This window comes from Mustela lutreola, chromosome 9, assembly GCF_030435805.1.
Source record: "Mustela lutreola isolate mMusLut2 chromosome 9, mMusLut2.pri, whole genome shotgun sequence".
NCBI lineage: Eukaryota > Metazoa > Chordata > Mammalia > Carnivora > Mustelidae > Mustela > Mustela lutreola.
The window spans coordinates 66988087-67002578 of NC_081298.1; the positions used below are offsets into that span (position 1 = coordinate 66988087).

Consider the following 14492-nt stretch of genomic DNA (forward strand, 5'->3'; position numbering starts at 1 on the left):
GGTGACCTGAACATCACTCCCCAATGCAAACTACAGATACAGTGTTCTGGTCAGTGTTTAACAACGGCTCTCCAGGGGAACAAACCTTGATCTGCAGCATTTGCTGAATTCCACCACTGATTTCAAACCACCAGCGAAATGTCACTGATCAAAGAGCTGGGCAGAGGCACAGAGTCAGCTTTCCCTTTGGTCCACTGTTGCTGGCTCGTACTGGCTCTTACAGACCAGACTGCTCACCTTCCAAGAATTGTGTGAGCTGATGGTTAAACATGGGTAGTTTGAAACAGACAACATGGGCAATATTTACACCACAGCAATCAGCTACAAATTAGGTATTTCTGTCTGCTTAAAGCCAGTTCATCAACACACACCATTGAATTACACCCCCAACTCATGATTCTGCCTGCATCATCAAAAGACAGAATGCCCTTGGACAAGTCACACGACCTCTGTTTCAGTTTATTTCATCTACAAGGGACGGAACTGGAGGAGCTGACCTCCAAGTCTGCTTCCACCTCTGCAATTCTATTAAATAGTAAGCCCCTCTTCCATGGTCCCCTCTTACCATACAATCTCAGTTCATGTCCCTGGGCAGTGACATTACTTCTCACAGTTCATCGGTGGCCCCTCAGGATGGTGACCCTGGCCTTCCCTCAAGCCTCACTGCTCACCAGGCCTCCCTTTCTGGTTTGAGATATGGGCATGTGGAAATTCTTTAAACCCACAGGCCCATTTAGCATTCCCCGACCCCAAGCCTTTGCACATTCTGCTTCTGCTCCTTGGCTCCCTCTCCCACATCCTCTCATTCTGGCCAACTCCTCCTTATCCCATCGGGCCTCTATGGGAGAGGTCACTTCCCCCAGAAAGCCTTCTTTGACTTTCTCCAAGTAGCTGAGATATCTCTGCTAGGTGGCTCCCTAGTACCCCAGTCTTTCCCTATCATCATTCTTACTAGTTTTTATTGTTATTTCCTGTTTTATCATCTGGCATCCCCACCCAAACCTGAGTGCCAAAAGGACAGAGAATGTCTTTTCCTTTTCATGGCATCTTGAAGTCCTACACCTGACATACCAAGGGGTCCTGACAACCACCGACTGAATAAATGAGCATCTGTTTAAGCACGGTGCTCTCTAAACAACAGAGATTTTTTGGGTGGGGGGGCGTTGCTTCTCAAGAAAAGGCACAAACCCAAAGAGAAATCCCTTTGGATGAATGCTTTTACATTAGCAGATTTCAACCAAGGGAGCAAATTTCATCAGACAGATGCACCACTTCTGAGGAGGTCTTTGACCCGTGGGCATGAGCTGTTCAGTCCCAACGGGACCACAACTTTCTAAGCAAGCAGCCCCATTCTTCAGCCACTTCTTGCCCATATGGTGGGTTTTAGCCCCTCAAGGGAACTTTGCTCACTACCGGGATAAGTATTTTACTTGGCTACAGCAGAGCCTTGAAAAACTATTCATTTTGATTAAGAGGAAGGACTGTGGAGACATTAGGAAGAGGAACTCACACAGTGATCTGATCCTCAAAGAGCTGCGAATGGGACCACCTGCTGATGAAGTCTCATGTTCCAAGGGATCATGGCACTCTGGGCCACACCTCTGAACCCTTCCAAAGGGCACCAGCTACTTTCGCTGTTTGGATTCAGTTACCTCCAGGGCCTCACTGAGATCATTTGAAGACACTTTTCAGAGTTTCATTTTCAGATTCTGTTCAAGGCATTCCCAGACCAATATTTTAGGGTCACAGGGCTAGATCAACTAATCCTGCCTACACGCAGGGAACTGAGGTCCAGAAAGGAGAATCTGCCTAGGTCACATGGCTGAGGCAGCACCTATTAGAGTTCTGGCTACTGATTCCTAGGCCCATGTTCCTTCCACGGAAGTTCGTCATGAACCAGACACCGAAGAATAAAAAGACTCATGGAAGGGGCACAGCACACAGAAAGGGGGCCCAGGGAAATGCTGGTCTGCCCCAGCAAGAAGTCTGTTAGAAAATTCATCCTGCGGCCAAATATATTTAGAAAACTCTCCCACTTCTCCAGAGGTGTTTTCTCGACATATTTGAACAGGTCGTCCAAGAAATCAAGGGCCATGGGGCAAAAGCAGAAGTTTAGTGTAACTGGGGGAAGCCTTCTCTATAGGATCTTTCAACCAAGAAGCAGTTACAATACAATTTGAGAAATGCTACTCTATTATGCAACAGATGCAATGTTAACAGGAGGAAGAGGGGATTGACTAATGGCCTTGAAAAGGGCCAGGGGAAAGTGAGCTGAAGCTGAATCTCAAAGGACGTGAGTTAGAAAAAATAGAGAGTGAAAAACAAGATATGGTCTTCCAGGAAAAGGCAAAGGGAGGAGTCCTATTGTGACCGTCGATGTGCAGGATTGAGACAACATGGGCACAGCATGTATGGCTATGTGCCGATGAGGACACCTGGAAGGCTCAAGAAGATATTCAAGGAGGAACCTGGCTGGGGGGAAACACTAGAGACACTGGAGAGTGGGGGTGGGGGTAGAAAGAGACTGTGCGCAAATCGCAGAGATGAAGCGAGTTAAGAGGGTCAGCTTGGGGATGGCTTTGGGTAAGAGGTAGAAGCAGTCTAGACATTATCCAGATAACAGAGAGTGATTGCAGACTTCTGGGCCAGAGAGTGCGTCAACTCCTTGTTTCATGATAATTAATCTGCAGGAATGGTCAGCCTGTTACCACATGACCAGAGAAAAGAAGCAAAGGCAATTAAGTGTGACCCGAGTGGCCTCCACATGAAGCACCCTGCCCCCCACCGCCCAACGTGGACTCAGACATGGCCCGCAGAGACCACAGGACCAGCTCAGATGTCTGGGTACACTTGCTTACCATGGGGCAAAGCCCCCCACGGTTTGCTAAAACAATTCCCATTTTTAGTGGGTCAATCATTAGCCAAAGACACTGAAGAAACCAATTCCTCTGACCACACCTCAGAAAGATTCAGGCTCAACTGTTGACTACATTGTGTTAATGCATGTTCCAAGATTTCTAACTTCTAGAGCACGTTTTACAGCCATAAAACAATAGTCATAAAATAATAATATAAACTAATCATAATCATAGTCATAAAATAACAGGTATTGATTCCCTCTTCCTAAGGCTGATCCCACGGCCTCAGACTCATCTTTGGAACCTCTCACACGACAAGACATTTTCAGCGGTTTGCTAGCTGGCAGGATGTATTTGCAGTGAAATTTGCAAGATGGACAAAGTGAATCTTACCAATGGTTCACTTAGGCACTTGTGAAACAGAATACTATGACGATAATGACAGCAGCTAACACTTAGGGAGGACTTAACTTTGTACCAGACATAGTCCTAATTACTTTATGGGTGTCAATGTGTATTTGCTTCTCTCAATATCCTTCTGAGGAAGGGAACACCACTTCACAGATGAAGAAACTGAGGCTTAGAGAAATAAGTTCCTTGCCCAAGATCATATATCTAATGAGCAGTGAAGACAGAGCTTGAAGCCAGAAGTCCTTTACCACCGTACTGGGTTCTCAGTTCTAGGACAGGCATCTTGAGAAATAAAAAAAATAGATGAATAGATGACAAGGTCCTCCATCAGATTTTTCTTTCTTTTCTTCTTCTTCTTCTTTTTTTGTTTTTTTGACACATACTATTAGCTCAAACTTTGTTTGAAACCCTCAAACAAATTTAATCAGGAATTTCCCTCTGGTTCCAAACTTCGTGTTTGCTCTGAGACTCTGATGTCAATGAGAGTCAGAATTTGACTTCTGATCAGGTCAGCAGTAATATGACTTCCTTAGATGAATGTAAATTTGGCTTTTCAGCCCAAGAAAGCTCAATTTCTGCCTCTCCTCGTCCCTCCCCTTTATCATGTCCCAGTGACTTCACCCTGTGCTGTTACTGGCAGGTTACAGAGCAAAAAAATAGTTTGGGGTAGAGATGATCTCATGTTTAAGTAAACTTGGCCCCACAGAAAAGTAACTAGTCTTGAAAGAACTCTTGATGACATTTAGCTTTCCTTTATCAGGAGGACAGCCCTTCAATGAAGCGACACAGTGCAGGGACAGGATGATTCTCAGTACCGAAATGCACATTTCCAAAGGCAACACGTTTGCTAAAGCAGGTCCCGTAAGGGATCGGGTGGTGGGGATGTCGTGGGGAGCTCATGGAGATAGATAGATGCAAATGGAGCCCAACAAGAAGTCTCAGGCTCCAGAGTCAGACTTGCAGCTTCCCAGGGCAACCGCATCTGTTCAGCCCATTGGTCACTATCATGTGCATTTATCAGTACTTGCCTGCCCTGTCCCAGGGTCCTCGAGTGCTCAGAGTCTTGGAATACTGCCAAGAAGAGGCTCCCCTCTCTGGAATGGTGATCCAGCTTTGCCCTGGCGGGGCCCTTTAATGTGCTTGGGGGATATAACGTCACATACCCACCAACCTGTGCCCCTCAAGCAAGTGCCGTATGGCACCATCATTGCTGCTGTGTGCCTGGATCTCTGCAGGCCTTGCTGGGCCTCAAACAGCTTCCTGAGGCCTTTCTGTGTCCATAAACTGATTTAAATCTTTCGGTGTATGCCAAGACTGCAGCCTTGGCCATCTTGTTTTATTTATTATTATCAGCTCCGTTTTATAGATGAGAACACTGGGGCTCAGGGAGATCAGGACATTCCCCAAGGCAACACAGTTAGTAAGCGGCAATGCTGGGACTTAAACCTGAGATTTCCATATTAGTTTGCTATGGCTGCCATAACAAAGTACCACAGACTGAATGACTTAGCAGAAATTTATTTCTCCCAGGCTGGAAGTCCCGGTTTAAGGTACTGGCAGGACGGGTTTCTTCTGGGGCCTCTCTCTGCTGCTGGGAAGTGGGTCTTCTCCTGGTTTCTTTACATGGCCCCCTCTATGCATTTGTGTGCCCTAATCAACTCTTCTTAAAGGGACACCAGTCCTATCAGATTAAGTCTACCTATATGATCTCATTTTACTTTTCACCTCTTTAAAGGCCTTATCTCCAAACACAGCCACAATCTAAGGTATTGGGGATTAGGGTTTTAACATACGAATCTGGAGGGGACACAATTCACTACATCCTCTGACTCAACAACCTTAGCTTCCCTTCTTCTAACCAATATGAACAGAGCCTTCTAAGAGCCAAGGGCTGTACTTAGTACTTCTGTAAATGCTTTCTCATGTGATTCTCAAAGCAGTCCTGGGTAATCCCATGGGGGAATGAGGAAACTACCTTTCGGGCAGTTTAAGTATTCTGCCCAGGAAGACATAATAAAGATGAGGTAGAGCCAGGACTTGGCCACAGTTCTTGGAGTCCAAGCTCAGCACTGTCTCCAATATACAGCTTTGCTTCCCATGTGAAATTGCAGCTCGCAAAGCAATGGGACAGGGAGACCTGACAGTGGCAACAGCAAGGTGGGATCTGGTAGAATCTCCTTCTTCAGAGAGATCATAAATCTCATGGACAATGGCAGAATCTCTTACTGTGATGATTAAGTGAGTTAATAGGTGTAAGGTGTGTAGAATAGCGTTGGGTTTATAACAAAGGCTAAATAAGGGCCTTGTTACCCTTGGTTATTGTTGCCACTACTGCTGTGCTGTACTGTGGTTGTTGTTTTTGTTATTATTATTATTATTATTGACTTCTGGACAAAGAGAGTAGCTTGAAGAGCCACAACTACTTTTCTCTCCTTCCCAAAATTACACAAAAAGATCTAAATACATAAAGATGGGGAGAAGGAGAGAGGAAACAATAGCAACACAATTTTGGAAGCTGGAAAGCCAAAGGATGAGTGATTAATAACTTAAGAGAGTGGAGAAAGTTCAGTTGGTTGAGCACCTAACTCTGGATTTCGGCTCAGGTCATGATCTCAGGGTCGTGAAATCAAGACCCACATCGGGCTCCACACTCAGTGGGGAGTTGGCTTGAAATTCTTTCCCTCTCCCTCTGCTCCTCCCCCTGCTCCTGCACACACACTCTCTAAGAAAATGAATAAACAAAATCTAAAAAATAAAAAATAAAAATAGACTTGAGAAAGCACTGAATCAAGGACCTCCAATGGGGAAAGTAAAGAACGGTTACATTTATGCTACAGAATCTCCCAACTTCTGTCCCAACCAAACTGCAGAAATTTGCAGTAACAGTTATTTCTGGAGATAAAGGTGGGGAGAGAGAAAAATGGTTGGATGAAAAGCAATTATAAACTCAGATTCTCTGCACAGTCCCTTCTCGGTCCCCACAGGTTTATTCTCTGGTGAAGAAAAACAGTGGGTCTCTGGACACAGGGTGGGATGGGGGCAGAGGGCAGGCACCAGGGTACAAAGCTGGAAATGGAAGAGTTCTCTGGACAATGTCTCCTGGGAGTGGGGCCCTCCAGGCCTGCCTCCTCATGTAGCTACTACAGTATTGGCTGCTAAGTCCTTTCTGTTTGGGCAGGATGATGGAAGAGTCTTCCCAGGATAATCTGAACACTCTAAGAGGAAAGTTCTTTTTTTTTTTTTTTTTTTTTTAATTTGTCAGAGAGAGAGGGAGAGAGAGCGAGCACAGGCGGACAGAATGGCAGACAGAGGCAGAGGGAGAAGCAGGCTCCCTGCCAAGCAAGGAGCCCGATGTGGGACTCGATCCCAGGACGCTGGGATCATGACCCGAGCCGAAGGCAGTGGCTTAACCCACTGAGCCACCCAGGCGTCCCTCTAAGAGGAAAGTTCTAAAAGTATTGACAGTCAGGAATTTCCCAACTATGTGGCTAGCCATATTAGCCTACAATGAAGGCCAAGTTGACCAATCCGATACTCAAATGACAGCTCCAGAAAGAGAGAACAGAAAGAATCCTTAAAGAAAGAAATATTTTCTAGAACTGAAGGACAGATTTTTCTAAATTGAAAAAGTCTATCTGGAGCCCAGTGAAATGGATGAAAAATGGCCTACAGCACATCATTAGTAAGTAATGAACAAGCTTCCAGGAAAAAAGAGAGAGACCTGTACAATGGGATCCAGAATTGAAATAGCTTCAGACTTCTTAACAGCAACACTGGAAGTTAGAAGGCAATGGAACAATTTTGAGTGAGAATGGATTTCAATCTGGAATTCTACACCCAGCCAAAGTCTTTATCAAATTTGAGAGAGACATAAAGATGGCTTTGCATATAAAAGGAAAGGCTAAAAAATGTACTGCCCATCCTTCTCAAAGAACTGCTGGGGCTGCTTCACTACATCAAGGGCATATATTGAGACAGAGATGTGGGATACAAAACACAGGAGCTTTCAGAGAAGAAAGAGGTCAAAGGAAGCGTGAGGACAGCAGTATGGGGACAGTCAGGCAGCAGCCATAGGGGAACTGTTTAGAGCAGAGTGGGCTGGAGGGCTCCAGGAGAGAGCTTTCCACGAACATGAAGTTGACAGAGTATCCACTGCACCGAAACATCCTGCAGGGAGACATGGACAATTTGTAGAGTTTGTGCTGAACTAATAACTACATAGAAAACAAAGAGATCATTATCATCTCCAGGGAAAACAAAGAAAAGGTATAGAAAAAGTAATTATAGCTTACCACATGGCTTTGTTCCAAATAGTATTTCTTTTTTTTTTTTTTTTAAACGATTCTATTTATTTACATGTGTGAGAGAGAGAGAGAGCACACATGAACCGTTGGGGGGGAGCTGGGCAGTGAGAGAGAGAGAAGCAGACTCCCTGAGGAGCAGGGAGCCTGACACAGGGCTTGATCTCAGGACCCTGAGATCATGACCTGTGCTGAAGGCAGAGGCTTAACTGGCTGAGCCACCCAGGTGCCCCCAAACAGTACTTCACAGTCATAATAATGCATACGATGTATATTCATTTAACCACAATTATAGAAAACTCTACTGAGAGGAAGGGAAGATGGGATGTTGGGAAGGGAGTATGGATGTCATAGGGCAGTGGGAGTAGGAGTAGAGAAGTAAACTCTCACTTCCACAGTGGATAGTCACTACATAATGCCTAAAATAGAGTTTTACAAAAGTAACAATAACAGCATGTTAGTCAGAAATACAGAGATCTGTTCCAAAAGCCTCAGCTGAAAAAACTGAAAATGGTTGTCTCTGTGGAAGAGGAAACTGGGTGGAAGTGAGAAGGAGGGCAGAAAACAGCTTTTTATTGTTTAAGTTCCTTGTAGAATGGTTTGACTCTTTAACTCTATGTATATCTTTGATTAAAATAACATCTACACTTTATAGTACCTTGCTGGGTAAACCTGGGTGAGTTCCTATCCAATTTTGGTTTCAAGTTCCACATCTAGAAAATGGAATTGGTTTAGATCACTCTGAGACCTCCTTGATCTAACGATGGAGACTCCCGACAGCCTCCTATTACACACTCAGCCCTTACATCTTCAGAAATGTTATATCACAATATCATTTTCTAGAATGGCTGGAGGGCTGCTGACAGTGGAAGGTAAGGTTCTGTGGGGGGAGAAGATCCCAGAACGTCCTGAGTGATCTTCCTGAAGGCAAGTCATAGAAGAATGGGAAGGAAGAAATCATCCTATTTCCTCCTCCTCTTCCTCTGCTTTTATTAGCTTTAGATAAATTGAGAAGGTAGGGAAAGAAGACAGGAATCTAAATATTAGACCTTCCCCTTGTTAGCACAGGCTTTAAGTAGAGCTCTTCCCCACGTCAGGAAATGCTGAATTGTGTCAGTGGCAGGAGGGGGATCCCAGGGATCGAGGCAGGCTGTCGTTCCACAAGCTAAGCACACACGTTCCCTCTTTGACTAGCAGGAAGATAAGGCTACAGTTTGTATCACAACTCCATGCACATTGTCCAGGGAGGTCGGGCTTGCAGAGCATGGCTACGGACCTCAGCAACCCCTTCTTGGCTTTGTCTTCCCGTCCCGTGAGGACAGGCATTGAAGATCCAGCTCCATTAGATCCTCGGAGGTATTGCCTGAATCTGTGTTTCAGGCTCTTCATTCCTACTGACTTTTTAGAAACATGATTATCAACAAGGCAAGCCTTTCCTAAGCACCCCTTAAGTACCAAGTGATTTAGCATGGACCAGAGGAGAGACCCCTCTCTCCTTGGGGCTCTCTACTACCCCCAGTTTGGGCAACCAGGCACATGACAGGTCCCCAGGGCAGGATGGCTGTTGGGCAGTGGCAGTGACAGCTCACTGAAGACGGAAAGTTCTGAAAAATTAAGGGAGAAGTCATAACTTCCCCTGTGCTAGATAAAGACCAAATTTTTATGCACCACGTGAGATGTTACTCATGAACATTTTCCAGGAGGAAAATGCCTTGTCATTCCCCACTGGCTTTCTGATCCTCCACCTCGGCCTCCTGTCTGACTTGGAGCCATCACGCTCCGTCCCGGATGCAGGAGACACGCAGGCATTGTCTGAGCTCCGGGTCAATGCAAGCCAGTCACAAAGAGGTTCAGGAACCTGCTCAAGAAGAGTTCTCAAAGGATTTTCCAGAAAACGTTGCACTGTTCTACTGTGGGTGGTTCTAAGGTTGGTGAAGGAAAACTGACTTTTTACTTTTCTCTGCTGCTCACATTTTTATTTTTCTTAGGACTACCACTTTTATCATTAAAAAAAAAAAAAAAGGAGGGGGATTAAATTTTCTAAGAAGGAAGAAAGGAATTCATTCTTCTGACGTGATTCTAGGAATCCGTTTTGGAGCTTGGGCTAGATAAAAGATCTCCAATGTTCTTTCAATCCGTCTTAATAGAAATCAAGATACAACAAGATAGTTAATCTTTACTAAGGGCCTACTGTGTGGCACACACTATTAAAATTATTTGGAACTATTAAATCACGAAATCTCCATAACTCATGAGATAGGTACATACAACTATCATTCCCATTTTACAGGTGAGGACACTGAGGCATGGAGTGTTAAGATGCTTGGCCAATGTGGCCGAGGGCACGTTCTTCACTACCCTCCGTCACAGGGGTCCTGACTTCTGAACTCTGAAAGAATACAGAGATACATTCCTGACTGCCAAACCTTTGCTTATCTTCCTCAGGGCCCCCGGCTGTCCTCTCTGTCTGAGGCGGATCACACCATCTCTCTCATGTTGCACAGACAGAGGGGCGCTCTCAGAGAGTCAGCTGCTCCAACTGAGCAGCTCAGATGAAAATGGGCAGGCAGCGACCCTGATGGAGATAAAGAGAGAGTTCTCTGAACCCGCTCTTAAGGAAGGCCTACCCCTCAATACCTCTACGCCTCATTGTGTGTGGGGGCGGGGTGGGATGGTAAAGGAGGGAAAAGTTGTTGTTTTTTTTTTTTTAAATTTAAGGCATGGCTGGACACAGTGCCAGCTTCTGCCATAGCACAGAGAGGATTCCAGGAACACGGGGTAGGAGACAGAGACGGTACCCTGCGACAGTACACCTGCTTGGTGCTGGAACCTGACTCAGATGAGGACCAGAAGAAAGAGGGCCATGCCTGTCAGTGTGGGCTCTCCTTAAAGTTTGAGCCGCCAGCCACAGAAATGACGCTTTCCTCCATTCTTGAACACTGGCCAATTAGCTGTTAATTAGTGTGTGTATAAATTCCAGCAGGAAGGCCGAAAATTCCATCTCCACTCCAGCAATCAGCTTCCTCCTCCAAAACCTGGCCTTGCCAGTCTCCCAAATAAACCCCTGCATTGCACAAAACATGGTCTCTGCTGGGGCTTCAGAACAGCCAGGGGCAAAGAGGTGGAGACACACTCACAGCTCCCCGCCACCAACCAGCTGCAGACATATTGCCTTCTACCCTCTTCTGTGGCAGCCTAACACAGAGCAACATGGGAAACAGAGATCCCAGCATCCTCATTAACCCATAAAATGAGAGCTATGAAGGATCTGGGGGCCTTTTAGGGTCAAGGGGTTAGGAATGTTTCCAATACAGACTTTTAAGAAGTACACACCAATGGGAGGGAGCAACCACTTGCTCGGGATTTCTAGGGACGGGGTACAAAGGCTCCGAGAAATGAAAAAGAATGGCATCGGGGACAGAATGGCATGGTTCCACTGGGCTGGAAGGCTCTGGAGCATCAGAGACTAGAAGAACAAGTATTTAGTGAACACCTACTATAAGCAGGCTGTTGTTCTAGGCCCCCCAGATAAGCACTCTGTGTGGAGTTCTCAATCACAGAACAGGGATCTTAAGTAAAAACATAAGTTTTGCAAAGAGAACCTGCTAATGGCTGTTCCAGAGGGAAGGCATGATCCCCAGGACAAACTGGGTGGTCAGGGAGAGCCTCACATGAGCAGGCAGGGCTTGACACAGTCCCCAGAGGCAGAATAGAATTTTTCTTCATCTCTGGCCCCAAATTCACCTGAGGAACACTTTTAAAAAATATATAGATTCCTGTATCCCACTCCAGACCTATCGAATCAAAAACTCTAGAATGTTACCCTGGGTAACATTTTTTTTTTTTTTTTACAAAAAAAGATATAATTATGGTAACCTTCAAACACACACAACAGTAGATAGGTCAGTGACCCCCCCTTCACCACATGTGCACATCACGCAGCCTCAGCAATCAGAAACTCAGGGCTGTTTTTTTTCTCACCAATATCCTTATCGATTTCCCCTCCTCCAGTATTATGGAATCTCCATACCCTTTAAACCAGAGACTCTGAGGCAGTCAGAACAGGGGCGTGAACTGGAAACGACTCATTGATCAAGACCCAGATTGGGAGCAAGGGATTTCTAGGGACAGGGGTACAAAGGCTCTGAGAAATGAAAAAGAATGGCATCAGGGACGGAATGGCAAATAATCTGGAGCACCTCAAGGGTGGGATACATGGTTGGCGGGGACAGTGATAAGGGTCACACGATCATTGGGGGCCACCAGGGCCCCACTGTCACAGACTGTGTCTTTGTGAGAGACACAATAAGCCACCTCCTCTGGGTAGGAAAAGCACCCCTTTCCCGGGCTGAAGTCAGCCACAGCAGCAGAGCTGGCTGAGACGCCATCCGCTGCTCACGTCTGCTGCCCTCTGCTCCTGCGCTGTGTGCAGACCACACAGCTGTGCATGGCAGGTCCGGGGCACAAAGGAGTCGGAAGGAGGCTAAAAAGGGACGAGTGTGACCATGGTGTGATTTGAAAGAACGCCGGGCTGTTGTGCAGGGGGAAGGATGGAGAAGAGGGCAGGGAACTGAGAGGCAGTAAGAGACTCGAGTCTGTGAACGACTGTAAGCTCATCTGGGAAGGAGGCAGCAGGCCCCTGAGAGTCCCTCCTGAGAGAGAGTTTGGGGGGAGAGAGCTTGTTTGGGTTCTGGGGATAACTGGGGGCTGGATGTAGTAACGCAGGGTCGCTGGAGCATGCATGTGTTGGAATTGCTCAGGCAGTGTGTTTAGGGTAGGGGAAGGAGGGATGAAGGCCCTGGGGAAAAGCAGCATTGAGAGAATGGAGGTTGGAGGGGAGCAGCAGCTAGGCCAGGGGACACAGAGACTGAGGAGAAATGTACAGGGTGGTGGGAAGGAGTGTTGAGAGGAGGAGGGGAGGGGAAGTGTGGCTCCTAGAAGCCAAGAGAACTTGGTGTCGACAGGTGTGATGAGAGGGAAGCAGAAAGGGGACAGGCAGACCTGTAGGGGGGAGGTGAGTTTTGGAGTCTCTGGGATGACACCTCAGAGTTTGGACTTGGACTTGGAAAGACAGGGTGACAGGTGTCATGGTGTACAGCATGAGCTTGCTGATCAGTCACTTAGTCTTCCTCAGTCTGCCACTGATGGAGGTGGCCTTGGACAAGGTACTTCAGGAAAGCTCAGACTCCCTGCCGGGAAACTGGATGACTGCACTCACTGTAATAGGGACGGAATGACGATGATGTTGCAAAGGATGGAGGTCCTTCTTCCTGTCATGGGCACCGGATGGCGCACGGCCTTGCAGTGAGCTCTTCCCACACACAACTCCTGTATCTTGAATGGGCTTATGAGCTGCTTTGGGGCAGAGATTAGGGATTTAAGCTAACTGGAATCAAGAGTCACTTGTTGAATATGTACCATGTAGAAAACAAGAAGAGCGCATAAAATAAGATGACTGAGGGGTTTAACCAAAAATGTGGTCCTAAGGGAGTCTGCAACTTGGTGAAGGAACCACAGCAATGCCTAACGCTAACACGATGAGGACAGTGGTAGGCATAGCAACGGCAGTCTCAAATCCCATTCATTCCCGAATTTTTTCGCATGGAAGCATGGGTGGTAGAGAAACTTGCCCTGGCTGGTGGGACCAAGCTTTGTGCAGGCAGGCAATAATGCATGAGGCCTCTGGGCCATCCAAAGGACGGCTAGGAGGGCATAAGCACAGGCAAGGTGGGAACTGGCAGGTGGGTCTGAGAAAAGCTGAGAATGAGAACCTTGGCAGATTCAAAACAAGGTGCTGTGGGGAGTAGGGAGAGAAGGGTGCACCTGGATGTAGCAGACACAACCTAAGCGGAGCCCCAGTGAGTCGCATTCCTGTGTAATCCCATAATCCCTCCCTGAGGAGGCGGGAAGCTGGGACTTCCTCTAACCAGAACAACGTGGAAAAGGCGATATCTATGGAGATAACTTGACATTACAGGCAAAGGAATTGTGAGGATATAATGAAGGTCCCTAATCATTTGAGCTAAACAAAAGGGAAAGAAACCATCTCAGGTTGGCATAATTGAATCAGCTGATCCTGTTGAAAAGGGATCCAAGCCTTCCCTGGAGTCAGAGATTCCAAGCGGGAAAGGCTGTTCACTCTGGCTGGCCTTAAAGAAGTGAGCCACGTGTTGCAAAGAGCTGAGTCCTTCCTACTGGCACGTGAGTGTGGAAGAGGACCCCAAACTTCACACAAGCATGCAGCCTGACTGACACTGTGATCACAGCAGCGAGACCCCAAGCCGAGGGCCAGTGCCCACAGTGCCTGAACTCGGGGACCACAGAATGGGGGCTAATAAATGGGTGCTGCCTGAAGCCTGTAAATCTGTGGTCTTTTGTTACGCAGCAACAGGAAGCCAACCGAGGGATGCAGGATGTGGGTAGCCATGCCAGGCTGGCTGAAAGGTCTGGATTTTATTATGCAGGCCACAGGGAGGCACTGATTACTTCTGAGCAGAGAAGACACACACTGGAGGAAACTAAGAGTCATCAGTAAAAAGGAAGCCTGGGGTGAGCGTTGGTCAGAGCCCCTCAACGAGCCTTTAGTCAGAGCACTGCTCCCAGGAGAGGGTCAGGAAGGTTCTAGTGACTAAGTTCTGGGTTGAAACCAGCCAGCTATTCTACCCAATTGATAAAAGTTTGGGGGCGGGGGAAGGGAGCAAAAACCAAGTCAAGAAATTGACAGTCATTGAGAAAACCTTAAGGAACTTTAGCGTCCTTGTTGCTAACTATAAATATTTACTCCTCCCAGAATTCCTGACCTCATAGAAGAGCCTGCGTAAATAGCCCCACTCCCTTACTGGAAAATAAGCGTGTGAGTGTGTGTGTGTGTGTGTGTGTGTGTGCTGTGTTTTCTTGGAAGGGGGACAGGGCGGCAGTGAGG

At 46.8% G+C, this 14492-nt stretch overlaps 1 protein-coding gene across 8 annotated transcripts in view; it reads right to left on the reverse strand.

The window, feature by feature from the left end:
* The window catches only part of PRKCE (protein kinase C epsilon), a 536368-nt gene that overhangs the window by 67889 nt on the left and 453987 nt on the right, over positions 1-14492 (reverse strand). The window lies entirely within an intron of this gene.